The sequence below is a fragment of the Panthera leo genome, chromosome B4, assembly GCF_018350215.1.
Source record: "Panthera leo isolate Ple1 chromosome B4, P.leo_Ple1_pat1.1, whole genome shotgun sequence".
Classification (NCBI taxonomy): Eukaryota; Metazoa; Chordata; class Mammalia; order Carnivora; family Felidae; genus Panthera; species Panthera leo.
In genome coordinates this window covers 4,190,446-4,217,571 of record NC_056685.1, presented here as the reverse complement: position 1 = coordinate 4,217,571, position 27,126 = coordinate 4,190,446, and the positions used below count along the sequence as shown (strand labels likewise).

The 27,126-nt window shown below is 43.9% G+C and overlaps 1 long non-coding RNA gene across 1 annotated transcript; it reads left to right on the top strand.

The window, feature by feature from the left end:
* Positions 1-18,786: 18,786 nt before the first annotated feature.
* Positions 18,787-26,533, top strand: LOC122223811. Its single transcript, XR_006204494.1, has 3 exons — positions 18,787-19,097; positions 25,778-26,010; positions 26,284-26,533. It is a non-coding gene; the product is annotated as an uncharacterized LOC122223811 (long non-coding RNA).
* Positions 26,534-27,126: the final 593 nt, after the last annotated feature.

Sequence of the window (27,126 nt, the reverse complement as noted above, 5' to 3'; positions counted from 1 at the left end):
TGAAAGCCCTGTTCTCTATGGGAAGGTAGCAACAATGAAGAAACTGAGAACATTCCCTTTGGTGGAGGACATCGAAAAGATAAGCATTCCAACTTATTTAAGTCTCTGGGCTCTTCGGAAATGAATGATCAAAACTATTGTCCTGGATGTGTTGTTTGGGATTTTTTTTTACGAGATTAAGTTTTTGCACACTTCATTTTTATATGCTAAGACTGAGCTTACTTTCAATCACTGGTAATGATAGAAGCCATATTCCTTTTGTTTCTATGTCTTTTGAGAACAGGATAGCTGAGGAATCTTTCCGAGTTCTTTACCACTTAATAACCCTTCACCCTGTGATTCATGGCAAAACTCACAGGAAATAGTTTGCTCAGTATATCCCAGAGACTGGCCACATTCCCACAGATAAGCTTTGTGAAGAAAGGTTTGTTATTGCCAGATGCCAGCTCAGCCCCGCATACTGTTTATGAATCAGCGTGCGTGCACCAGTGTGCAAACCTGGCTTCCTCCAGGTTCACGGCCGTGTGCGGACCGATTGTGTTTCGGAGACATTAGCCTTCCCTTGAAAGTAAACACCCTTAGTCTATTTAAATGCTGCTTGGCAGTGTTTACATGTATTGCTTAACTTACTACACACGCAAATATCTGTATCATTTCAGACTGTTTATTGCACTTCTGTATCAACGTTATATGGCCATTCTAAGTGGAACAAGAACCATGCAAAACTATTATGCCTGAACTTGAATCACAGGATATGATTCAATAGAGACCAGGAAATAACAGGAACCGTCCAGATGTACTCTTGTAAAAACGCCCCACAATGGCTTTCTCTTTTTCCTCTTCCAGATGACTAATCCTAAAATCCTGATTTGACTAAAGATACGCGTGAGAATAATAATGACAATAATTGGAATAATCTATTGAAATTTGACATCGAGGCCATCCTGGAAGTAAGCTCTTTCATAAACCATGGCCTCTGGGGATTTGTAACGGTTGGCTAAATACTCCTGAAATTCAGATAAACAAGATGACTGGCAAATATAAATTTAGGAAATTTACCGAAGCAGTTCATGAGACAGAGAAAAATTCAAGGGAACAGACAAATACCATTATCCTTCACTCTACATGAGATCTGCCCACAAAGTATTCATCTGACACTCCAGGCCCACTCTGTTCTACAAGCAGGCAGAACACTTTGCTCGTCTGGGAGATGGGCTGTGTTCACATTTCTGAGTGAAAACTTTCTCCTCCCTCCTCCCCCCACCTCTCTCAGGTGTAAGCTCTTTGGTGGGCTTAGTCCCTTGTAAAGGCAGGAAGCACTTCATAGGCGTTTGGACAACAAGGCAATAATCTTCAGCTGTCACAGAGATGAAATATTAATATGAAACCCATTAGAGAAGACAGAGTTGATTCTACAGCTCATTAAGAGTGGGCAATTAAAGTTACCTCCTCTGGAGGTGCTTAAAAATCAATGACTTGGTTACTTATTCAAAATTGCCGTGGACTAGGAGGCAGTTCTGTGGGTCCATGGATTCTGATTCCCCCAAAGGCAAACCTGAATATGTAAGCGGATAAAAATATTTTAGAATATATAGAATACACAAATTGGTCAGGTCTTTCCAGACACGGACAGATTCAAATCAGTGGTTTTTAAATACTATTTTTCTTTTCTTTTCTTTTTAATGTTTATTTATTTTTGAGAGAGAGAGGGGGGCAGAGAGAGAGGGAGATAGAGAATCCCAAGCACGCCCTGCACTGTCAGCACAGAGCCTGACATGGGGCTCGAACTCATAGACTGGGAGATCATGACCGGAGCCAAAGTCAGACACTTAACCGACTGAGCCCCCAGGCGCCCAATCATCTACTATTCAGTACGATGTTAGCTGTGTTTTCTGTGGATGCCTTTATCAGGTTTCAAAAATTCCTTTCTAGTTCCAGTTTGTTGAGTGTTTTATATGAAAGACTGTTGGATCAAATGTTTTTTCTGTATCTATCTCCAAGTATAATTATGTATGTCTATACATACTTTCTGTTTGGTCAATTTTTTAAATGTGTTTTGAATTCTTGCTGTTAAGTGATACACACACAGGATTGTTATGTTGTGTTGGTAAATTGACCTTTCTATCCCTCGGTAATGTCCTGCGTTCTCTTTTAATTTTCATTTTTGTGAAGGACACCTTGTCTAATGTTAATGTAGTCATCACAGCTTTCTTTTCATTAGTATTTGCATGCTTTATCTTTTTAAATTTTTTTCCATCCTTTCCCTTTTAACCTCTCTCTAGCATCATATTTACAGTGGGTTTCCTACAGGCACCTCATAGTTGAAATAAAAAAAAAAATTCCAGCTTGTCAGTCTTTTACCTGGTGTGTTTAGGTTATTGAAATTTAATGTAATTATTGATTTTCTTGGGCTTGATTGAACCATCTTATTGTTTATTTTCTGTCCGTCACCTGTTTTTTGCTTCTCTGATTCTTCTCCCTCGAAGCTATGGTCTGAATGTTTGTGCACAGCCTCCCCTCCCCGCCCACCTCCCCGCATCCCCCCCCCCCCACTCCCTAATTCCTATGTTGAAGCCCTGACCCCAGTGTGACTGTGTTCGGAGTTATGGCCTTTATGGAAGTAATTAAGGTTAAATGAGGTCATAAGGGTGGGGTCCTGATCGAGTGAGATTAATGCCCTTCTAGGAGGAGACACCACAGAGCTCTCTCTCTTGTCTCTGCATGAACACAAAGGAGAGTTCGTGGGAATGTGCAGTAGGCCGGAGGCGCCTGCAAGGCAGGAAGAAATCTCTCAGCAGAAATGGAATTTGCTGGCACCTTGATCCAAATGTCTCTTCCTTAAGTCCCCAGCCTGGGGTGGCAGCCTGGGCTGAGTAATACGTCTGTCTTCTTTTATGGCTCACTTGAATATCTTTACACATTTCATTTTAGCATACCTATTTTTTAGGAACTTTTTTTTTTATTACTTTAAGTGGTCGATCAAGGGATTGAAATAGACATGTCTAGCATTACAATTCTCTTCAAGTTAATATTTTACCCCATCCACCCAGTAAAACGTAGAAGACTTTCAACTCGATAGACTCGATCAGGCTCCCCTCGATATTATGGCTTCCGTGGGGATCGCAGCTCTGGTGCCCTGGTCCCCAAAGGCAGAAGGTTTGCTTTCCAAAGTCAGACATATTTGAGAGGTTCCAGCACTGGAGAAGTACTCCATTCCTTTAGGTGCCTACTTACTATTTCTCTTGCTTTCCCTCCATTCCTGATTTGGAGAGACTCCTGATGTCATCTCCAGTTCAGCCTAAAGATTTTTAGAGTTTTAAAATAGTTCTTCTGTTGGAGTTGAATGATCACAGGTCTGCTTCATCTAAAACTGCATCCTGCAGAGAGACTCTGTCCTCTTAGACCTTATCTTTCCTCTCTCTGGCACGCACAGTCTGCTTTTTCTTGGATTCTCTACTCCTATTGGCAAGTATCCAAACTTCACGCTGGGGAGTCCTGCTCTCCGTCTTGTCTAAGTTTTAGTATCACACATATCACTAATTCCAATTGAGTTAGCACATACGTATTTTTCAAATACACCTGTTCTTTTCCATGCTAAATGACACCACAAAATAAAAAAACGTACAGGGTATCTCTGCTTCCATTCTGTCCCTGTCAAATCTGTCAGACACACGGGTACCTGTATTTCTCAGTTTGAATCTACCCAAGGCTTCTTGTTCCTAAAACCCTTCTATGGCTTCTTCCTGACTAGGGGATGAAAGGCAAAGCCCTTAGCTTCGTATCAGGTCTTCTAAATAGGTTATAACCATATTGCCTTAAAAAGCAATAAATTTCTCAAAGTCATTGTATTGTCCCTTTTTTTTGTATCTTCAACGCCTAGTATAATTATTGCCTAGAATAAATATTAGCTACTGTATAGTAGATGGTTACTAGTATTTCCTGAACTGAAAATCTTGTCTTTTCCCCAAATTTAGCCAATAATACAAGTACACCTCCCTATGGCAATTAACTCATTCTCTTAGTCTAATTATTTTTGTCCACTTACACATTTTATATAAGCTCCAAGCTCATAGAAACTGTGTCTTTCTTTTACTGCATTTTGCCTATAGTCAAGATCTTCCCTTATACCTAATTGATAAGAAGTAGATATTCTGTAATTAAATGATGAAAAAATGAAATACTCAATGATAAATTTCCTTTGATATTGTGAAGTCTCCTTCATTATTTCATTCATGCTCATAACATTATTATATGATGTATTTTAACTGGAAAAGTGCTTTTCTCATTAGTATAATGAGTAATTATCTTTCAAAAGTCACAACTTAAAAGGCGGAAATGGGATATATGTGAAATATTTCAGAGATAAACTCTTGTCATATTCTCCATACTGTTGATTCTCTAACATAGAAAAATGTATCTGTTAGGTAAAGCAGTGGAAAATATGCAGTTACCTCTGATGGAACATACCTCAGCCATCACCAAAGCTATAAGTTCACCACCTGAGATCAGGATCTTTAAACAAACATCCTTAATAAACATTCAAAGATACTTTCTAATTACAATATTTTCCAAAAGTAGAATAATCTGGAGAATTATTATCTCTTAGTATTATTAAATAAAGAAGAGAGTCTGTAAGGACTTTGATTTTGCTTCGGTTGGAGGTTAGTTTTCTGTCTTAAACATTTATGTCTGTAACAATCTTGATGTTTGTCTTGGGTTAACATGTGGCACATGAACTCAAGTGCATGGTGTGTCCTGTCCCAAGGTCATTCCTGGGTGTTATGGTGTCTGTAGAGCCTGTCAGTGGTACAAAGAGAAGGGGACAAACAATTTGAGTAGGTGGGTGTCTCTGAGTGATGAAAGGATTTGCACTGGGCTCAAAGGGGGAGAATTCCAGCCTCACCCACTTTTGGCCAAGAACTTAAAGTAGAAGAGGGATGCTTGGGTGGCTCAGTTGGTTGGTTTCGGCTCGGGTCATGATCCCACGGTTCATGAGATCGAGCCCTGTATTGGGCTCTGAGCTGACAGTGTGAGACCTGCTTGGGATTCTCTCTCTCTCTCTCTCTTTCTCTCTCTCAGCCCTTCCCCCACGTGTTCTCTCTCTGTGTCTCAAAATAAATAAACTTAAAAAAAAATAAAATGGAAGGGAATGGAAGAAAGATCTGAAGTTTCCAGGGGCACAGATGAGGTGATTTGCCATGAGAACCAAACATAAAACAACTTGAGAACACAGATTTAATAGAGCCAGAAGCTTCCTTTCCTCTCCTCCTTGATTTTCCCAGGAGGTGCTAACTTCTCTTCCTTTTTCTCCTTTTGAGTCACACGTGCACACACGCACGCACACACACACGCATACTATAATCACATTCCGTACCTCATTCTTAGCTGTATTATTATCAACGATCCTGGAAGTAAATTATAGATCTCCTTCAACCCAAGGAGACAAAAAGAGAGATTTTAGTAAAATTACAAGCCAAAAAGCTAGAGTTCTGAACTAGATAGCTCAGCAGTGCTCCGGTAAAGGCTTACGTATTTCATACTCCTTATTACAAATACGAAATTATATAATCCACAAGCTCCACAAAGCTGCAGCCCTCACGATTTTGCACCTCGCCATGGGCACGGACGTCAAGATTCCAGTGTGCTTCAGGGAAGCTTCCCCAGGACCGAGTCCAACATAAGAGTGCGGAGGGGCCAGCTCGACGCTCACAAAATGAACTGGAAAACCGAGTCAATTCGTAGGCCACAGTCTGTACAGTACGAAAATCGGCTTTACGGGGCTGTGCACGGTCAGGGTGAGGCCTTTGCATTCCTGTGCTGTTGCTGGAGTTTCAGGTCGTGCCCCCCACCCCGACCCAGGGGCGGTCTTTGCTCCCAGCTCCCCCAGCCCTCACATGCTCCGGGAGCGGGTCTCAGATGGCTAATGTCTGCGCCTGGGAGAGGACAGTCTGCTATTACTTATGTCTAGTTTGTAAACGGGGAATCTGAAGTCGGTAACAGTTGTCAGGTAACTCCTGACCCCAACACCTGGCACTTTACGTAACACGCCATCGCCTGTCACCACGGCCGCGAGCAGAGAGCTCCTGGCCAGCGCAGCCCGCCTCCGGGTCGCAGGAGAACTGAGCGTGGGGTCATGCGAGCCTCTGTGATGCTTTAAGATCTGTGCTCTAGATGTTTTATCTGGGTGTGCAGCTAGGACTCAGCCCGTAGTATCCATTTCGTGGTCGTGTATTCAACACTGGTTTCTTTTATTTATTTATTTATTTATTTAAAGACTTTTTTTGAAGATAATCAGTATGGTTATTTATTTATTTATTTATTTATTTATTTTAATTTACATCCAAGTTAGTTAACACACAGTACAATAATGATTTCGGGAATAAAATTTAGTGATTCATCACTTACATATAACACCTAGTGCTGAGAGTTTTTCTTTTAATGTATATTTATTTTGAGAGAGAGAGAGAGAGACAGAGCACAAGCAGGAGAGGGGCAGAGAGAGAGAGGGAGACACAGAATCGGAAGCAGGCTCCGGGCTCTGAGCTGTCAGCACAAAGCCGGATGTGGGACTCAAACCCACGAACCGTGAGATCATGACCTGAGCCAAAATCAAGAGTCAGACGTTCAACTGACTGAGCCACCCAGGTGCCCCTCCCTAAGATGTTTTTTAACATCTCATTAAATGGTCCCCGTGATGTTATGCCTGTGTTAGCTACTAACATATTATTGTTGGCTAGCCTATAACTGCTCTGTAACTATGCCTTTGAGTTCCTTAATAAACTTATGAAAAAATGTTTTAAACTTTAAAAGAAGTAAAAGGATAGCTAAGTATCCTTTCAGTGTCATACAGAGCACTGTCAGACAGGCCTACCTGTGCCTTTACTTAATTCTCTTGTCTGACATTCTATTTACGTCAAATAAGTAAGTATACACGATTCCGGGTCAGTGTTCCCTCTCTTCAAAGACGATCGCTTTTAAAACTCCTTCAGAATAATGCACCAATGGAATTGCTACATTAATGAGATTGTCTCACACGAAAGGGACATCAACACGGTAACGGTGAAGGACACATTCAAGAGTTTCCTGCGCACTGCGGTGTCAGTGAGCACATTTATTTATAATGCCAGGAAGTTTTGTCGATTTTGCAACCGACGAACGCATACATGCTGAAGTCCTTGGCTGTTGCTTTTGAGACTGTTTCTCCTGGAAGCAAGTTTTAGCTACTACCGCCTAATTAGTTTGGAATCATAATTAAGGGTCTGACTCCTGCCACAGGCTGACATTGACACGGGGAAAGATTTACATCTGAACTCCCCTGTCCACGACTCTAACCAGTTCAAGTATGAGTGCTGTCTTTTTAAAATTTTTTTTAAATTATTTTTTTTAACGTTTATTCATTTTTGAGAGAGACAGAGCATGACCGCAAGCAGGGGAGGGGCAGAGAGAGAGAGAGAGCGAGAGATAAAGCACGAGCTGGGGAGGGGCAGAGAGAGAGGGAGACACAGAATCGGAAGCAGGCTCCAGGCTCTGGGCTGTCAGCACAGAGCCCGATGTGGGGCTGGAACCCAGGAACTGCGAGATCACATCACGACCTGAGCAGGAGTCAGAAACTTCACCGACTGAGCCACCCAGGTGCCCCGTATGATTGCCACCTTTAACTCTCTGGCATTTTATTACCCTCGGTTTTATACTCTTTTTCCCAGTTTCCCAGATTTCCTTATAGAATAAGGTTTAGAGAACTTCTGAAAATGTTTAATATTAAGATCAAGAGGAAGTGGGGGGCCTGGGAGGCTCAGTGGGTTAAGTGCCCGACTTTCGATTTCAGCCCAGGTCATGATCTCATGGTTCGTGAGTTCGAGCCCCGCGTCGGGCTCTGTGCTGACAGCTCGTAGCCTGGAGTCTGCTCCCGATTCTGTGTCTCCCTCTCTCTCTGCCCCTCCCTCACTCGCCCTCTGTCTCCATCTCTCAGAAATGAATAAGCGATAAGAAATTTAAAAAAAAGAAGTGCATATTATTTAAAGATGTCAACACATCTCGCTTTATGCTAACCTTTACATATAATCCAGGACACCAGATGAAATGGCTGTTAACATTATCTGCATTTTAAAATGTGGCGATACAGACATAAATATTAATTAAGTCGCCCAGGTTTTAAAGTACAAAAATGAATACAACTGTTGACAAGGCCCTGCACGATCTGCTCTCTGCTGAACCTCTTCATCCTTATCTTGAATGGTCCTTCACCTGTGTTTTGCCACATAATTTGCAATAATGCCCCCCCCCCCCCAAATGTACAGTGTACAGGAAGTGAACTGTGAAAGCGTTCCGGGGATTAAGAGGTGGCAGACAGGTATTAACTGTGTCATTGTAAATGGCACGTTCTAGTCTAGGGAATTATTTGTGTATTTGTAAATCCATGAATCATGGAGGGACTTCCGGTCTGTCACATGAGACCTTGGTCCCCTTTATTCTAATTGTTCTCTAAAGTCTGAAGTTCATAATCATTTACCCCCTTAACGGTTTTGTTTGCTTTTGTTTGTTTTGCAAACACTAACACTGGGTGGATGGGGACAGCATTGAGTTCCCTGGTGTGTGCCCCCACCACACAGGTGCTGACCTCAGGTTCCAGTTAGGCTCATGCCTCTTTCAAATCTCTCCTCACTAGGGGCGCCTGGGTGGCTCAGTTGGTTAGCGTCTGACTTCAGCTCAGGTCATGATCTCACAGTCTGTGAGTTCGAGCCCCGTGTCGGGCTCTGTGCTGACAGCTCAGAGCCTGGAGCCTGTTTCGGATTCTGTGTCTCCCTCTCTCTCTGACCCTCCTCCGTTCATGCTCTGTCTCTCTCTGTCTCAAAAATAAATAAATGTTAAAAAAAAATTTAAAAAACCCCAAATCTCTCCTCACTAGAAAACACACAAGTGCACAAACACATATAAAGTGCAAAAAAAAAAAAAAAAAAAAGAAAGAAAGAAAGAGTCAAATTGGAATTTGGACTCATGTTAGAGGATGCCAGATATCGAATTTATAGTCCCTGAGCTGTATAATTCATTCCTAAACCACACGGATTACAAACAACATAACTATTCAAATGCCAGCAAAAGATACGATTTTTAAGCCTATGTTTGTGCCTCAACCAACAAAAAGCATAATTATCTACCAATTACATGGGAATAAATAAAATAATAAATGAGAGAGCTTTTAGGATAATTGGAAGACATGTTCAATAACACACACATCATGTCCCCAAATTATATGAGAATATTAAAAATATGAAGTGTCCATTTTGTTTCAGAAATATGGATGCCTTAAGTACATGTATCCTCAGATCTTTTTATTTTTTTTTAATTTTTTATTTTTTTAACATTTATTTATTTTGAGACAGAGAGAGACAGAGCATGAACGGGGGAGGGTCAGAGAGAGGGAGACACAGAATCTGAAACAGGCTCCAGGCTCTGAGCTGTCAGCACAGAGCCCGACGCGGGGCTCGAACTCACGGACCGTGAGATCGTGACCTGAGATGAAGTCGGCCGCTTAACCGACAGAGCCACCCAGGCGCCCCTCCTCAGATCTTTTTAAATATTAATAAAATCTCATGGGGTTTTAGTAACTCAGTGAGAGATGATATCACTCGTGATTCAGCCAAGTTGTTAATACTTGGTCCTTCTGCTTCCACTCTTGCTTTCCCGTGGTCTGTTTTCACACAGCAGCCAGGATTGTTTTGGAATATAAGCCACGTAATTGTCTCTGCTATGCCAAGCCCTACAACGACTCCCTAGTCACTCTGACTAAAAGCCAACACTCTTACCGTTGTCTTCATGAACTGTCCTCTGCTCTGCCCTGCACTCCTGTCCTATCTGCCCTGGTGCTTCCTCGGTAGGCTATCTGCATTGGGACTACCTGCTTTGTCCAATCTAGAATGCTCTCCTCCTTGTTTTCTCGGTGGCTAATTCCCTCACCACCTTCAGGTCTGTGCTCAAAAATTCTATCCTTGATGAAGTGTAGGAGGGGAAAACCTTTTTTTCTATCTTCTTAGGTTCAGGCTCTGGGGTCCTGTGAATTAAGCGAACAGAAGCTACACGAACAGGAGGAAAGGTATACTGAGGTTTTATGATGTTAATGTTCTTTTCTTTACAGAAAAGAAGTGAAAACCCAAGTAGGCAGTCAGACTGGGGGCTTTTATGCCATTTGGACAGAGTGATAAACTGTGGGGAAGTGACACAAAGGAACGGGAGCTTTGGGCTCTAGGGAATTTTGGAGGTAAATATACAGAAAAGTGAGGGGAGGTAAGGTTATTTAGTAAAGTCTGTTTAGACAGAATAAAGTTGTTCTCCTCCAGGTGTGGGAGAGAGGGATCCATTCACAAACAGAATTTACGTCCACTTTACAAAGGGAAATTTATGCTCTGCTTTTAGGGAGAAAGGGGAGGGCAGCATGTCCCTCCTGTATCTGCTGTTTCTCAATTGCCTTCAGCTCAAAATGACTCTTGTGCCAAAGTGACAAGTTTTGGGTGGCATGTTCCCGTCCCCTTCAGAGGCTACCCTGACCGACATTTTAATGTTCCAATATGCCCAATCTCTGCCTGTACTACCTCCCACACACGACCACCCCTCCTCAGCAATTCAGGTCTCTCCAGCTTCTCCTTTTGCTTGTTTTGAAATAGCACTTCTCACCCTTTATTGCTTATTTTCTATCTACAGGAATAATATAATTGCTGTATTATATATATGTATACAATATATTATATATTTATATATTATATAAGCTTTACATGGTCTAAATTTTTCTCTTGTCCTCTGACATACTCTAAGTATTAGAATAGTGTTTGGCACGTATAGGTAGCCAATAATTCTTGGTTATCCTCAGTCGTTTCAAAGTATTTTTTATTTCCATCTTTCTGTATCTTCCACAAGTGCAGGTGTGTAAAAGTTCTGATCTTTGCTTAGCTCATAGCTATATGAAAATGTCAGATCAGAAAACTCGTTTCATGTTTGATTTGTAAATCCGTACTTTACGATGGGAATTTATTGGTAAGCAAAAATGCTAGGTAAATATTAAAATAGTCCTATAGTTATTATGACATTCATATTTAAAGGAATCAAGGGGCCAGTGAATCACATCTTGGCCTTTTGGCTAAGATCAAATGTAAAGAGTAAATGAAGTGTGTGTGTGTGTGTGTGTGTGTGTGTGTGTGTGTGTGTCTCAATCACGGACCACAGTACTCCTCACATCAAAACCCTGGTAATTTCCTACAAACTGCAGGACAATTCTTTTCTTTTCTTCTGGTGTCTATTAATTTTCCCAGATGGAATAATTTATTTCAGGGCTACCCAGCCTGATGTGGGTTAAGTCCTCCAGAAAATAGATCCAGTCCGAGATAAGAAAGGAAAATTAATTCTTTTCTAACGACAAGATAAACCCACGTAGTCGGCTAAGCTGATGTGAGAACAAATGATGGAGTGTTTCAGGGAAGAACTGACCCTCGATGTTCCCTCTCTGCGTGATCTAATCACTGTCAATCACGCAACAGCAATGCCAATATATTAGCCCCACACTTCACGCATGTCCTCAGAGAGGGGTGAGACATTGGGACAGGAGAGAGGTGTTTTTTTAAAATGTTTAATGTTTATTTATTTTTAAGAGAGAGAGAGAGAGAGAGAGTGAGAGAGAGAGAGTGAGCTGGGGAGGTGCAGAGAGAGGGAGACACAGATTCCAAAGCAGGCTCTGCCAGCACAGAGCCCGGCACGGGGCTCAAATCCACGACCCACGAGATCATGACCTGGGCCAAAGTCAGATGCTTAACCGACTGATGAGTCACCCAGGCGCCTGGGGAAAGGAGAGATTTTGTGGAAAGTATCAATCCAGGTCGCTTCAGAGACACTTAAAAAGGAGGAATACATTTTTATTCCTTAAAATAGTGAAGTGACCTCTGGCCTCATTTTTCTTCCCTTCCCTTTTCAAACCTGAACTCTGCCAGGGCCCCTGCCTTCCACCCAAATTCCCACCCGCCCTGGCGATGGAGAAAATCAGGGAGATGGGTAGGCGTGCGCTGGTCTGTTCAGTCTGAGTTGGAAATATCCTAAGTGTTTCCCCCGGTAGTTCATATTTTCCACCCTAACTCTAAAAAGGAACCTGGCCACGAAAACTCCATGTTTCCCTAAACAAGACCTTTTTTTTTTTTTTTTTTTAAACCATTTGTAGTGTAAGCTCTCCTTTATTGTGCGAACTTCTGGTCACTTTGGATTTCAGGTTTCTTTGAGGGCCTCTCAGGATCTCATCTACAGTAACACTTTATATTAGTTGATGATTATCACACGAGAAGTTGAAAAATACTACAAAATCGTGGCCTCCTCAGTGTTCTGTATTACTTTTAAGAGGTTGTGCAGTTTTATTTTATTTATTTATTTATTTATTTATTTATTTATTTTATTCATTCATTTATAATTTACATCCAAGTTAGCAATAATGATTCCAGGAGTAGATTGCAATGATTCATCACTCACATGTGACACCCAGTGCCCATCCCAACAAGTGCCCTCCTGAATGCCCCTCCCCCACTTAGCCCCTCCCCCCCTCCCCTCCGGCAACCCCCAGTTTGTTCTCTGTATTTAAGAGTCTCTTATGCTTTGTCCCCTTCCCTGTTTTTCTATTATTTTTACTTCCTTTCCCTTATGCTCCTCTACTAAACAGAACCCTTAAAAAGCTTATTCTCATTGGTTAAGAGAATAACAGAGGGTTATACATAGCTTGATCTATTTGGGCTACTTTAAAATAAAAAAGACGTTTCCTTGGAAGTCGTACAATATTCAGAGATAATGAATATTCACCACTTCAGTAAATATATAAATATTGATTCTTCAACTCCTCCTTGATTTATTTCCTTTAAGACTTTCCTTGTCATGATTTCTTGGCACTGTGCGTCCCGTAAAATGTGTTAGCTTCAAAATAAACTTCCACAGTGTAAATACTGAACTCAGCAGACCTGTATTTTTCTTTGAACTTAAAGACATAAAACCCACAAGTTTTCTCGGAGTAATAGGAACGAAAAGGAACGCCCAGCTTTTTTCCCATTGTTTTGAAAGTTCAAGTCACGGAGGCATCACTCAAACGTTCCAACAACGGAGACAATATGTTGGCTCTAGTCTGGACGCCCGGGGCTGGGTGGATCAGGCAGTGACAGCAGCATGGTCCTGTGACTCGGTGACAGCAGCATGGGCCTGTGACTCAGCTGCTTGAGTCACATCAAGCGGCTTGACTGTTAGATTCCGCTCCACATCGTGGCAAAGACGGTCCCAGAAGCTCCAGGCTACGTGAACCCTGGCATCCACGCTCCCAGAAAGATACTAATCCTCTCCTGTGCAATTAAACTCAAATATATTGGTTTTCTAAAATCATGCTCTCACTCCTGGACCGTGGAAGGGAAAAACTTATCATCGGTCTGGGTCATGCCCGCCCCGTGTTGAGTAAACTTGGATGCACTCGATTGGAGGCGGTGGGGTGGGGGTGGGGGAAAGATTTCTCAAAAGGAACAAAGGGCGAAGGGAGGCCGGGTAAAATAAAACATATGATGACATTTTAGAGGCAAAATAATTTTGGAAAATGCTCTCTTCTGGCCGTCTCATTTGCCTGGAGAGTTCCTTGAGTCCCTAATCACTTTATAAGTAGTGGACTCAGCAGGCAAAGTGCCCTTCTTTCTAAAACCCTACAAACACTCCTGAAAATAATCATAGGTGGGACATTTTAAAGGGAAAGAGGGTTAACCGTATTAATTACCCCTCTGGTTTATCTTTACGTTTCTCTACGTGATGCTTCTGTCTACCTCCCGTACTCACCTTCCCCAAGCTTACATAGATCGATCCATATATATCCATATGTATATGTGTGTGTACATAAATACATATCTTTCATATGTGTATATGTGCAGATAGGCTAATCTATACCGTGACTCAGTTCTTTAATGCTGTCATACAGAAAGCAATTATTAACATTTGTACCCAGAACTTAAAACGCATTGCCCTTGCAAAGAAGGCAAGAATATGCAATGGGAAAAAAGACAGTCAATGAATGGTTTTGGGGAAAGTGGACAGCTACATGCAAAAGAGTGAAACTGGACCCTTTCTTACACCATCCACAAAAATAACCTCAGACTGGATTGATCAAAAACCCAAATGTGAGACCCGAAACCATAAACATCCCAGAAAAGGGCAAAGACGGTAAGTTTTCTGACACTGGCCATAGCAACATTTTTCTGGATACGTCTCCCGAGGCAAGGAAAACAAAAGCAAAAGTGAACTATTGGGACCACATCAAAAGAAAAAGCTTCTGCACCGTGAAGGAAACCATCAACAAAACTAAAAGGCAACCTATGGAGTGGGAGAAGATATTTGCAAATAGAATGTCCATGAAAGGCTTAGTATCCAAAATACATTAAGAACTGGGAATGCAAACTGGTGTCGCAACTGTAGAGGACGGTATGGAGGTTCCTCAGAAAGTGAAAAATAGAACTACTCTGTGGTCTAGCGATCTCACTGCTGGGTAGTTAGCCAAAGAATACAAAAGCACGAATTCAGAGGGATACATGCACCCTTGTGTTTACAGCAGGATTATTCACAATAGCCAAACTATGGAAGAAGCCCAAGTGTGCACCGACTGACGAGTGGATAAAGAAGATGTGGAATATACATACATGGTGTACACACGTACAACGGAATATTACTCAGCCATAACCAAATATGAAATCTTGCCATTTCCAGGGACGTGGATGGAGCTAGAATGTATTACGCTAAGCAAAATAAGACAGTCAGAGAAAGACAAATACCAGATGATTTCACTCATCTGTGGAATTTAAGAAACCAAACAAATGAGCAAAGGAGAAAAAAAGAGAGGGGCACAAACCAAGAAACAGACTGTTAGCTATAGAGAGCAAACTGCTGGTCACCAGAGGGTAGGAGGTGGGGGGATGGGAGAAATAGATGATGGGGACGAAGGAGAGCACTTGTCGTGATGAACACCGGGCGATGTCTGAAAGTATTAAATCGCTATATTGTACACCTGCAACTAATCTTACACTATATTAGCTAACCAACTGGGATTAAGATAAAAACATTTTTAAAGTTTATTTATTTATTTTGTGTGAGAGAGAAAGAGAGAGAGAGAGAGAGCATGAGTGAGCAGGGGAGGGGTAGGGAGAGAGGGAGAGAGAGAGAATCCCAAGCAGGCTCTGCAGGGTCAGCGTAGAGCCTGACACGGGGCTTGAACTCACAAACTGCAAGATTGTGACCTGAGCCAAGATCAAGAGTTGGATGCTTAACCGAACGAGCCACCAAGGTGCCCCTAAAATAAAAAAAAAAACAAAAAACTTTTATTTAATTTTATTTTATTAATTAATTTATTTTTAAATATAACTTATTGACAAATCGGTTAACCTACAGTGTATACGCTGTGCTCTTGGTTTTTGGGGTAGATTCCCGTGGTTCATCGCTTTCATACGACACCCAGTGCTCATCCCAACAGGTGCCCTCCTCAATGCCCGTCCCCCATTTCTCCTTCTCCCCCACCCCCTCATACACCCTCAGTTTGTTCTCTGTATTTAAGAGTCTCTTATAATTCGCCTGCCTCCCTCTCTGTTTGTAACTATAAAATAAAAAACTTTAAAAAAAACTTTAAAAAACGGTAATCGCCCTTGCTAGCAAATAATTATTTTCTTTTTCTAAATTATACTCCAGTGGCTTGCACACGACTATAGAAACATCTCGCATCCTGGAAGAAAGAGCTCCAACTAGTTCCTGATCCTCCCCAGCCCCCTCCCGTCCTGCCATTCACGCAAAGGCAGATGTGTATTAACTACGGGGGTCCACCAATGGGTCTTGAGGGGCCATGTGCGGAATGTCTGATTTCTCACATTGCTGCTATCCCCTTCAGCTCGAATCCTTCGGTCTTGTGAACCGATGCAGGCTTGTAAAACAACATGCACTTGACCTTCGGTCTTTGCCCCGGGCCACTGCCTTCGCTGGGGTGCGTAGGAAGACAAGTTCATGATGCTCGAGTCTGAAGAAATAAGCCCAGAGTAGCTCGAATCACTGAACGTTCTCCCAGAGCAGTCCCTGATCCTTTCAATACCAGACCCCAACGAACAGATTAAGGAACATTCCAACACTGAACCGTCAGTGTCTTATCTGTGTGCACAGAACAACACAGAAATTTCTGGTGCAGAAAGTTATCCTCCAGACGTCCAGCCGGAACGTTCTAGCCACCCAATGGCATCATTTGAGTTTGTTGTCACAACTTTGAAAATCTTTAGAGTTTTCCCACTCGGTAATATAGATGCTTGCGGGTGTAACACATGTGTGCACATATACATTAGCTTACATGTGCATACACGTATGTATTTATAGGCACATGACAAAGGGTACAAATATGACATATGTCCAAAGCTGCTCTATCTCGTTGGACAACGCAGCAACAGACAGCAAACCAAAAGCAAACCAAAAGCGATGCCTTTGTGCTTCGGCGGGGCACCCGCCTCCCTCCATCCGCGGCCAGGTAGGGAAGGATTACCTGCAAAGGGCCAAACAGAAGTGACAGTCAGAGCAGTAGTGACTTACGTCCTCATTCTGAGCGCGTGACCGTTTTTACGGTTCCATCCGTTTCCTGTTTAATATGCAGTTTGGACATTTTGAGGAAGGAATCTAATTTCAGAATTGTCTACATATGTTTAACGACAACCATCACGCTGTTTGAAAGCACTTCGCTCTGAGTGACATATGTCTTGTGCGCAACTTACAGTGGGCCCAGAAATTTTTTTTCCAAAACAATTTTCTTTCAGCGGAAAATGTTGTACTGTTTCTGAATAACTAGCAAAGTTACATACTCCAGAAGCTAACTGTATCACAAGGATGGGCCGCGCGCATTCATGCAAAATTAATAGGACTGACTAATTTTTTCCTATCCCTTTTATGGGGTAAAACCCCAAATACAGGGCACCTGGGTGGCTTAGTCGGTTAGGCGTCCGACTCTTGGTTTCGCCGCAGGTCATGATCTCACAGTTCATGGGTTCAAGCCCTACATCGGGCTCTGGGCTGACAGTCTGGAGCCTGCTTGGGATTCTCTCTCTTCCTCTTTCTCTGCCCCTCCCCTGCTTGCCCTCTCTCTGTTTGTCTCAAAATAAATAAACTTAAAAAACAAACCCAACATACAGAACAGTGTTTCTCCTGAGGTCTTCCCTCTCTGCATAAGCTCCAAACAAGCTTTAAAATTATCTCAGCAGCTTCAAATTCATGTGTAAAGGCACATGCCTACGGTCTACACTTACGCTATCCAAATCCCGTGTAGCTCTTAGAGGAAAAACTCTCACTACTCTTCAAACAAGGAGAAGACCCCAAATAACTTGGTGTCATCGATCATTTGCGCGAGTTCTCAATACCAGACACAACGCAGATGAGACTCAGGGAAGTTTCCGTGAAATCCCCTTGCTATGCCCATGTGCTCGGGCCATGGGGCTAAAGGGGAGGCACACCCAAGGGACTTTGGGCCTCCCCACTGTTAGGACAGGGTTCACTCTGCTGACGGTTGGGGAAACTGGAAAAGAAAGAGAAGCAAACTCATCGTGTTGCAAACCCAGCACTGAACGGGAGTCCGGGTCAAATCCCTGCTGGAGGTTATCAGCGAAGTAGACTGCACACCATCACACTGGTGGAACTTCACGTTTTTTCCTACCTCCCTCAGTCAATCCACAGTCATCTCATACCTGCTCTGCCAAAGTCACTGCGCTCGTCCAGACAGGAGACGCCAAGAGCGGTGGAAACAAGCCTGTCCTCGTGGAGTCTGTGAACTAAATCGGAAGATACAGGTACAGCCCCGGTGCTGTGTCGGGGTTTGCAAACATCTTACCAGCCATTCCTGTTGCCCAGCACGCACGTGGAATGCTTACAGTATAGTCAGTGTCCAGCTGGCGTGAAGCTATATGTGATTGTAGACACCAAATAAATGACCTAGATATTTAGTTATATTATTTCGGAAGGTGTGATATCCGAATTAATTGATGTAAGTCATCAGACATGACCTAGGCGTCATGGGACAGATGTGTGGGACTTATTTAAATGTACATCCCTCTCAAGTGTCTGCTCTCACCTGGCCATCTCTATCAACACCATTTACTGCTCGTATTTATATTTCTAGAGCACTCCGCCAGGTGTTATTCTAGAATGGTTTGTTTCAGGAAGTAATAACGGTGGGGTTTTGGTTTCATGCAACTGGTCAGTTTTATTTTTTTTTAATTAAAAAAATTTTTTTTTAATGTTTGTTTATTTTGGGGAGAGAGAGAGAGAGAGAGAGGGAGAGAGAGAGAGAAAGGGCAGAGACAGAGAGGGAGAGCTTGACATGGGGCTTGAACTCACGAACTGTGAGATCATGACCTGTGTGAAAGTCAGACACCCAACAGATTGAGCCACCCAGGTGCCCCAACTGGTCAGTTTTAATATCGATGATGGTGCTCTTCTGTGTGAGCTTATGTAACTTGATTATTTACTTAAGAAAAGAAGGCTGAACAGAGACAGAGGGTTGCAGAATCCTAGCTCTTGAAGCCTTGCAAGGGCAAGTGTGACACAGTAAGAGACACGTAGAGCTACCCGTCCTTGGTTCCTGACCCAGAACTCCTCAAACTCTTGACTTCCCTGACTACTGGGGCAGACAGGAGCGTCTCACCTAGAGCTCCGGGATCTCCTGGGCGATAGGAGCATCGTTTGTTGTCACAAAGCAACACTCGGCGACCTCCTGGATGAGGGCTGGTCACCAGAAAGTCCAAGCCATGATTAGAAGCTTGGAAATTTCAGCCCCACCCCATCCTCTGGAGAGCGGAGAAGGAGCTAGAGAGTGAGTCAATACTGGGTCATTACCTACGTGGCGAACCCTCTCTCAAAATCCCCAATCTATGGGGTTTGGAGAGCTTCAGGTTGCTAAACACACCCTAAGGGGTGGGATGAGACGCCAACCCCACGGAGACAGACGCCCTTGCACCCAGGACCTTTCCAGAATTCACCCTCTGTACCTGTTCATCTGGCCATTCATCTGTATCCCTTATCGTATTCTTTATAAGCCAGTGAATGTAAGTACGTTGTTTCCTTGAGTTTGGTGAGCATTGATAGCAAATTACTGAACCTGAAAGGGGGACGTGTTGCTGACTCAGAGAGAAGTGTGGGTATCCTGGGGAGCCCCGACTGAGACCGGCAATGTGAAATGGAGGCCATGTTCGGACTGAGCCCGTCACCTGTGTGGTCTATACTAACTTTGGGTGCTTCGCGGCATATTGGAGTCAAACTGTAGGACAGTCAGTTGGTACCTACAGAGAACTTACAAACTGCTTGGTGTGGAAAACCCACACGTTTGGTGTCAGAAGTAGCGACAGTGGGGGCGCCTGGGGGGCTCAGTTGGTCAAGCGTCAGACTTCGGCTCAGGTCATGATCTCACAGTCCATGAGTTCGAGCCCCGCGTCGGGCTCTCTGCTGAGAGCTCGGAGCCTGAAGCCTGCTTCGGATTCTGTGTCACCCTCTCTCTCTGCCTCTCCCCCCCACTTGTGCTCTGTCTCTCTCAAACATAAGTATTAAAAAAAAAAAGTAGAGCAAGTGAATTTTCCAATGTTCAGTAAATCTAGAACTGTCCAGCCACATTTGTCAGAGTCCCTAAGAGGATCTGCTGTGGGAGGTTCCCTGGCGGCCTCACCTGGCTCCCAGGGTCCGTGGGACCGACTCTTCATCACACCGCTCTCAGCATTGTCCTCTCCCGACGACCTCTGCACCCTCCTCCTCCACCCGAGACTCTGTTCTTCTCTCCACCCTTCAAGGACAAGCTGGCCTCAGGGCCTTTGCACGGCAGCTCCCTCAGCCTGGACTCCTCTTCTCCAGGTGTCCTCAGTGCTCACTCCTCACTTCCCTCAGGCTTGGCCGAAAAATCACGTCCACAGAGTAAAAGTAGCAAAAAGTAGCGAATGCTTCCTCTGCCTTCCCCCTTCGCCTGACCGGACATTTTATCTCTAGTTTCTGTATGTTTATTCCTCCCTCGTCCCCTCCCCTTCCTCCACGCACGAAGCCTTCGCGGTCAGAGATGCACGTTCCTGGCGCTCTCTCTGCAGCACCTTGCGCATCGCCTGGCACGTAACGGGCTCTCAAAAACATCTGTGGAACGAGTGAACTACGGGCAAGGACGATCACAAAGCACACCCATCGTGTGCTGTGTATTTTTCCAAAGCGGTTTTAAACTCTCACAGCCAGCAAACCAGGCAAACAATGCCCTTGCCATTCGCTCTTCTCATGGGGGAGCCACGTGACTGAAATCTGTGAGCAGTACAGCAGGGTTCCTTGAGTTCTTCGGCTGGTTCATTCTGTGTGCACGGCTGTTCCAGTGACGCTGCGACGAATCCCGGCATCTCTCCAAAAGGACACTAAGTCACGCTCTGTAACCCAGAGTTTGTTGCTGTTACTGTGAAATCCACGGACATGACTTTTCAACTGGATTGATCTACCATTTAGGTGAAGAGACTGTTTTAAAATACCTTTCCCTGCTCTGGTTTTCCTCCGAATTTCTAAGTCTGTCTGCATATTTTATCATTTTTCGTTCTTTCCTCCAACTCCCTTGACCATCAGAGGTTATCCTTCCAGTGGGGGGTGGGGGGGGGGGAGAAAAAAAGCACTTGATAAGGAGTTCTGCGAGATATTTCTCAGTGCGCTATAAATAGTGACAGTTGGCTTGGATTCCTAATTCCTGCTCTTTTGTTTTCCTGCATTATTTTTGGGGACTGTAAAAAAAAATCTAGCACATCTAGACGTGTTATTGCTTACATTAAAAGAACATAAAATGTCTTTCTGGAATGTCAGGAAATCCTAAAATTAAAATTAGATGATTGTATTCATGCTTTTGTTCATTCTCCCAACAAGGATTCACTGTGTCCCTGACATGAGTCACACACTGGGGTGAGCGTCCCCTGCTTTCTGATGGATGCGTGCAATCCCCAACAGAAAGCAAGCCATTGTCCGAATGTGGGTGGCACTCTGTGTGTCCTCATTTTCCTCTTTACCGGAATGGTGCAGACAGAATAGTCCCAGAGACAAACTGGCCGTTGCGTCGGCCTCCTTTCCTTCCCTGGAGAACCCCTCAACCGAGGCATTCTGCCACGTTGCCTCAGTGTAACTTTACATGTTTGCCTTTTGTTTTCTTTCCCTGCTCATTACAGATCCACTCTCCTTCAAAGTCCCCCAGAACCTTCCTTTCAGCCATCCTCGAAGGTTCAGAAGCAATCTGAAAACTCACTCACGTAGTGCTGTTCGGAGAAGAGTGTGCTGTGTACCTGTGGGTTTGACCATCGCCATGGCTCCCCCCGCCCACCCCAAGTCCTACCCTGGGCCCCAAGAAGTGCATTTCTCGTGATGGAAAATGGGGGCTTCTGGAAGACTGTCACATAAAATAACTTCAGAGGAGGGGATCCCCACCCTAAACACAGCTGATTTCTCAGGCCCATAGTGGTAATGTCTCTTTGTGAACCAAATAATTATTTTCTCATTGAAAACCTGAGATAAACGGGTTTTATTGGGTTCCTAATTGTTATTCCCGAAGATACCGTCTTTCAACACCCTCCTCACGTCTTATCCACGTTGCTGTTTTCTCCTTTCTTCAAAGCATTGTAGAAAGTCTCTCCTCAGTTTCCAGAAGGCACGAAGATTACCAAGATTGCTCTGACGTGCAGGAATAAACAGAAATGTAAGAATACATGAGTGGTTTCCCCGCTGAGGCAAAATCCACGTGGGATAAAGAAGAGATTAACGCTTTCAAAAAGAATATTCGTGGCTTCTTATTTTCAAAAAGGGAGCTCGCTAGGAAACCTATGCTATAGGTCAGTATACAGCTAGACTCATGAGTCGAATAAGCAGGCCAGGGGTGGGAGATGGGGTGTAGACACTCCAGAGTCCCCTCCGCGTCACCTCGGCCTCCCCATCTAGCTGAGACCGAACGGACATTCATTCCGTCATCTCGATTACGCACCAGGAAGGTGTGACATAATGTAAGCAGCCCTTCACGCTTTAGTGTGAATTATAGCACTGATAAAAATCTTAACAGAAGCAAGATTAAAATCTTTTTTTAAATTTTTTAAATGTTTATTTATCTTTGAGAGAGTGAGAGAGCGAGAGAGCGATCAGGAGCAGGGAAGGGGCAGAGAGAGAGGGAGACACAGAATCCAAAGCAGCTCCGGGCTCCGAGCTGTCAGCACAGAGCCCGCCGCGGGGCTCGAACCCACCAGCCCGCGAGATCGTGACCTGAGCCGAAGTCGGACGCCCAACCGACCGAGCCCCCAGATGCCCTGCACGGACTGTCCTAATGCAGAGCTCACACTAAAGCTCCACCTCGCTCACTGCTGTGTAAGTGAGCAGAAAACAAGCGCAAACGTTTTGGACTCAGATTTTCTTTCGCGAATCAGTCCAAAGCGATTTCGTCGCACCTTGATTGTTCTTACATCCTTCCTTCCCTAAAACAAACACTTCAAGAACTTTCTGAAATCTTTATTACGATCGCGACTTAGGTAACGCAAGTCATGGAACCAGACCCTAAATACTTCCTGACACCGAACGAATCCAGTCCATAGCAGCTACCTCCCTGTGACCCGCCCCGTGCTAGCCGTGGGAAGCCCCGTGACGGCCAGCATGGTGTGGCCCTGGGAGAGGTCGTGGCTCACCTGGCAGGCAGGTGCTGGGGTTTGTTGGGGGGGGCGGTTTCTGCGGTCGCAAATGCCAATAGGCTTTCCGTGACGTGCTGCTGCTGGGGAAGGAAACGCAGGGTGTAGACATAGAGAAAAGCAACATATATATATTGCAGTGTAGACTTTATTCTCCTGCCCTCACGCCTGGCCACGGTGGCTCAGGAAATAGTATTTTACCAGGTAAAATTAGAAGCACTTGGAAACATGCTCATCGTACGCACATGCTTGGAATCAACTCGGCAGACTCAAGTAAGCTGATGCGTAGCTCCCGTAATCAACCCGTTATTTAAAACGATAGGGAAGGCAGGTAGTCTTGGCCGGGGTTAGCTCTACGTTTATGTCATGATTTGCCACTTCTGTTTGTACTCAGAATGTTCTTAATACTCTTGCCTCTAAAATATAATGCGTTGGGGCACCTGGGTGGCTCAGTCGGTTAAGCGTCCAACTTCGGTTCAGGTCATGATCTCGCGGTCCGTGAGTTCAAGCCCCACGTCGGGCTCTGTGTTGACCGCTCAGAGCCTGGAGCCTGTTTCAGATTCTGTGTCTCCCTCTCTCTGACCCTCCCCCGTTCATGCTCTGTCTCTCTCTGTCTCAAAAATAAATAAACGTTAAAAAAAAAATTTGAAAAATGAATAAATGTTTAAAAAATTTTTTTTAAATATAATGTGTTGTTGTTTGTTCCGGACATGAAATACATAAACAAAACATATCATCTACATCTCTGTATACCTCCCAGGTCCTGATTCAGTGGTCACTATTTTCTATCTTACGATATTGTTACTTTTACATGCACCTTTTTACCGTGTTTCCTAGAGAAGGGTCCATGTTGGGTTCAGTTGGGACCCTGCTATCCCAAAGAACATAGCCTAGAGTCAGTAAAACTACGCGCTGGGCTGTGAATGAGTTGACGAATAGAAAATGCAAATTGTAAGCGTAATTGTGACATTCTTCAATTGCCTTGCTATCGTGCCCATACATAAAGAATTCGTCAGAAGACACGAAGTGTGGGAGGTCCCGAGACACCAACTCAGAGGCTCTCCTTTTCTGAGGTGTTTCCCTCTGGAAAGTCACAGCGTCTGTGCTATCCAAGCGTGTCACTTAGAGGCAAGATCCAAGTCACCGGAGACACACGTAATTACCTCTTTGTTAACTGTGACATGTGGTGACTACATATATCCTGATCCTGGTATTTTTGTGACGTTAATTCATGTGACCTATGAGCCTTTTGGCAAAACCGCAAGGAGAGAGACAGAATTAGATTCTAAAGGAAAAGTATATAAAACAAAACAGTTTAGAGATAGTTAACATCATATGTTCAGCTATCGCTTTAAAAATCAAACTTGAGCGGCACATGGGTGGCTCAGTCGGTAGAGCGTCCAACTTCGGCTCAGGTCATGATCTCGCGGTTCGTGAGTTCGAGCCCCGCGTCCGGCGCTGTGCTGACCGCTCGGAGCCTGGAGCCTGCTTCCGATTCTGTGTCTCCCTCTCTCTCTGCCCCTCTACCATTCACGCTCTGTCTTTTTGTCTCTCTCTCGGGAAAAAAAAAAAAAAAATCAAACTTGAAAAAAAAAACACCTCTTAAATTTTTTTAGTTCATCTATTCTAGGGGAGAAAAATGTCCATAAGTTAGCTGAAAACTCACATGATGTTTTGAGATGCCTTCATCTCATCAGGAAAATATTCAAGAGAATCAATGTAGCCTAAGCCCTTTCTTTCTTCTTTTTCAAAGGTGCAGTCTTTTTGTTAAAGGTCAATGAGAAGCATGGCCCCATTTCTCTGCAAGCCTCTGGCGTGCCCTCAGGACAAGACTAGCGATGAGCCTGTGGGGGCGGTGGGGACAGGAGAGGCTGGGGAGGACGGGAGAGAAGGATTTCACGCTTAATGAGTGCGTGTTTCCTGACGGTCCTGTCGCTGAGTGCTGGCAGTGCGCTAATCGAGTCCTTCCCACGGGTGGCGGAGGGGGGTGGGGTTTCTACTAGCCTCTACTGGCAGAGGGGGACACGAGGCTGAGAGCGCCCCAGGTCGTATGGCCCCTTCACCGGGACCCAAGCTCCTGATCCCCAACCTAACCGCACCCCCAGTTTCTCAGATGCTTGTATATTTGGAAAGATGTCGCAAAATAAATGACATGGAGGTGAAGGGTGGTCAGCAAGGCTGTCTTCCCTGGTGGAACTTTTGCCCCGAGGGATGAACCCTTGTGTCCGGGCTTCCGAGGACTTTCCTAACGATCAGTAATTTCGTTCTCCAGTAGCAACAGCCCAATTTTAACCTTTCATTGGCTGTCGGCAGAAAATACTACACAAGTTAAAGATTTGAAAGTTAAAAAAATAAGAAAACAACTTCTCCAACCCCCCCCCCCCTCCAACCTTTACTGGCTTAATTATCATTTCCTGCTCTCTTAACTCTTCTTACCAACTTTCTCCCCATATTTCTTTTCCTATGTGAGGTCTTCAATATCTCTGATCACAGTGGCACCAGTGAAGCGAAGGATATTGATCCGTAGATGGACACATTGTGCTGCTTTTACCGCCCAGAGCCGGGTGCTTCCCTTGTGATAAGTTACAATATTAAATTCGGCTACACTTCAATTTTACCCCTCTTCCGTTCCCAGTCCCACCGCCTTTCGTCTGTGTTTCTGTGAAACAACATAAAATTGGCTAAACAAAATGTTAACTCTGTTTGTGAAAAAGCCATTTAATTCTAGGCGATAAAACAAAAAAAAAATCAGCTATTAAAATATTTCATACTTAACGGGATTGGGAGTGAGTACTTACATTTATGAATAATCTTCACATAAGGAAAGAGGACTTGGAAAACTAAGGGATTGTAATTTCACGGTCTCTAGAATTTATTGATACAGATGGATTAAGCAGCCTAACCAGAAAGCAAGTTACAGGCATTCCGGTTTTGGGAGGGGGTGTTAAAAATGATTCAAACTTTCTACTGGTTTCTTCTCCTTTACTGACTGGGGGGAGAGGAGGGGATGCCAGAATTCAAAAGTATAATCAGTCATTGGTTTCATTCTCCTATTTATCTTTTAGTTCTAGAGTATGGAAACTAATTAAAAAAATCCGACTCCTGACTTTCACATGACACGGGCAAGTTTAAGGAAAAGGAGACAAACAAAACCGATCTGGTCTTCATCCGTGGCCATCTGGCAGGAGTCATTACAGGAGGTGGTGACAATTCCTCGCGCTTTCCTTGTCCAAGCAAACGCACGGCTCCAGGAGCTCTGGGCTCCTATACGTTCTTGGCCGGGAGTCAATGTGAAACGGTGAGTAAGAATCTTCATTTTTAGGTCCCCTCATCTGTAAACACTGAGCATCTATATCCCATCGAAGTAATTCAGACTCTATGTTCCTGAACAGTGGAAATGATGCTGGAGGATGAACCGCGTCATGTAGAAGCTTTTAAATATTATTTTTGCAAGTTGGGACAACATCAATATCATAATTACCTTGAGATGCATGGAGGATCTAAAAATGTGGTTGTTTTTGTTATTGAGGAGGAGTTTTGATTTGAAGGGCCTTTTGATTTGTTCTTCCAGGGTGGGTTCCATGCACAGGACGAATGTGGCCTCTCCAATTCACCATGCACGTTCTGAAGAAGGAACGGACTTCAGTTACCTTAGCCTTGCCCAAGGCAAGCTTGCGTCGGACACTTAAGGAAGTGTGGGGAACTTCTCAGAGCACCGTGTGATGTTACACAGCCTGTATGTCTCAGGTGTTACAAGAGCTCCAGACTGGTTTCTGGTTTATTAATTCACGCAGTTCCTTGGGCCTAGAATAAACTCCTCACTAGCCTGTGATATTTTCCTCAGTCACTAAACACAAGGAATGCTTAGGGAGCTTTACAAACAACACTATCCATTTAAGCTGGTTCTAAACAAGAATTCAAAAGAAGGTCGAATCATTTCCATGTTACATAGGTGATCGAATCTACTGTGAACTACAAAACTATAGTTACTGCAGATATATGTTTTCCTATCTCTGTGATATTTTGAAGTTTTTATTTATTTATTTTTATTAGAGGGGTAGTTTCATTGAGTCCTAGGGAGACCTACAGTAATTCTTGACCTATTGAAGGGCAGATACCTTCTTCTTCAAATAATTTTGAGTTCCTTTTACTCTTGTAGACTAATTTTTATTTTTAATTTATTTTTATTTTTTAAATGTTGTATTTATTTATTTTTGAGAGAGAGAGAGAGAGAGAGAGAGCGAGCAGGGGAAGAGCAGAGAGAGAGGGAGAGAGAAAACCCAAAGCAGGCTTCACGCCATAAGAGCAGAGTCTGACGGGGGCCTCGAACCCACGAACCACTGAGATCGTGACCTTAGCTGAAATCAAGAATCATAAACTTAACTGACTGAGCCACCCAGGAGCTCCTAGGATG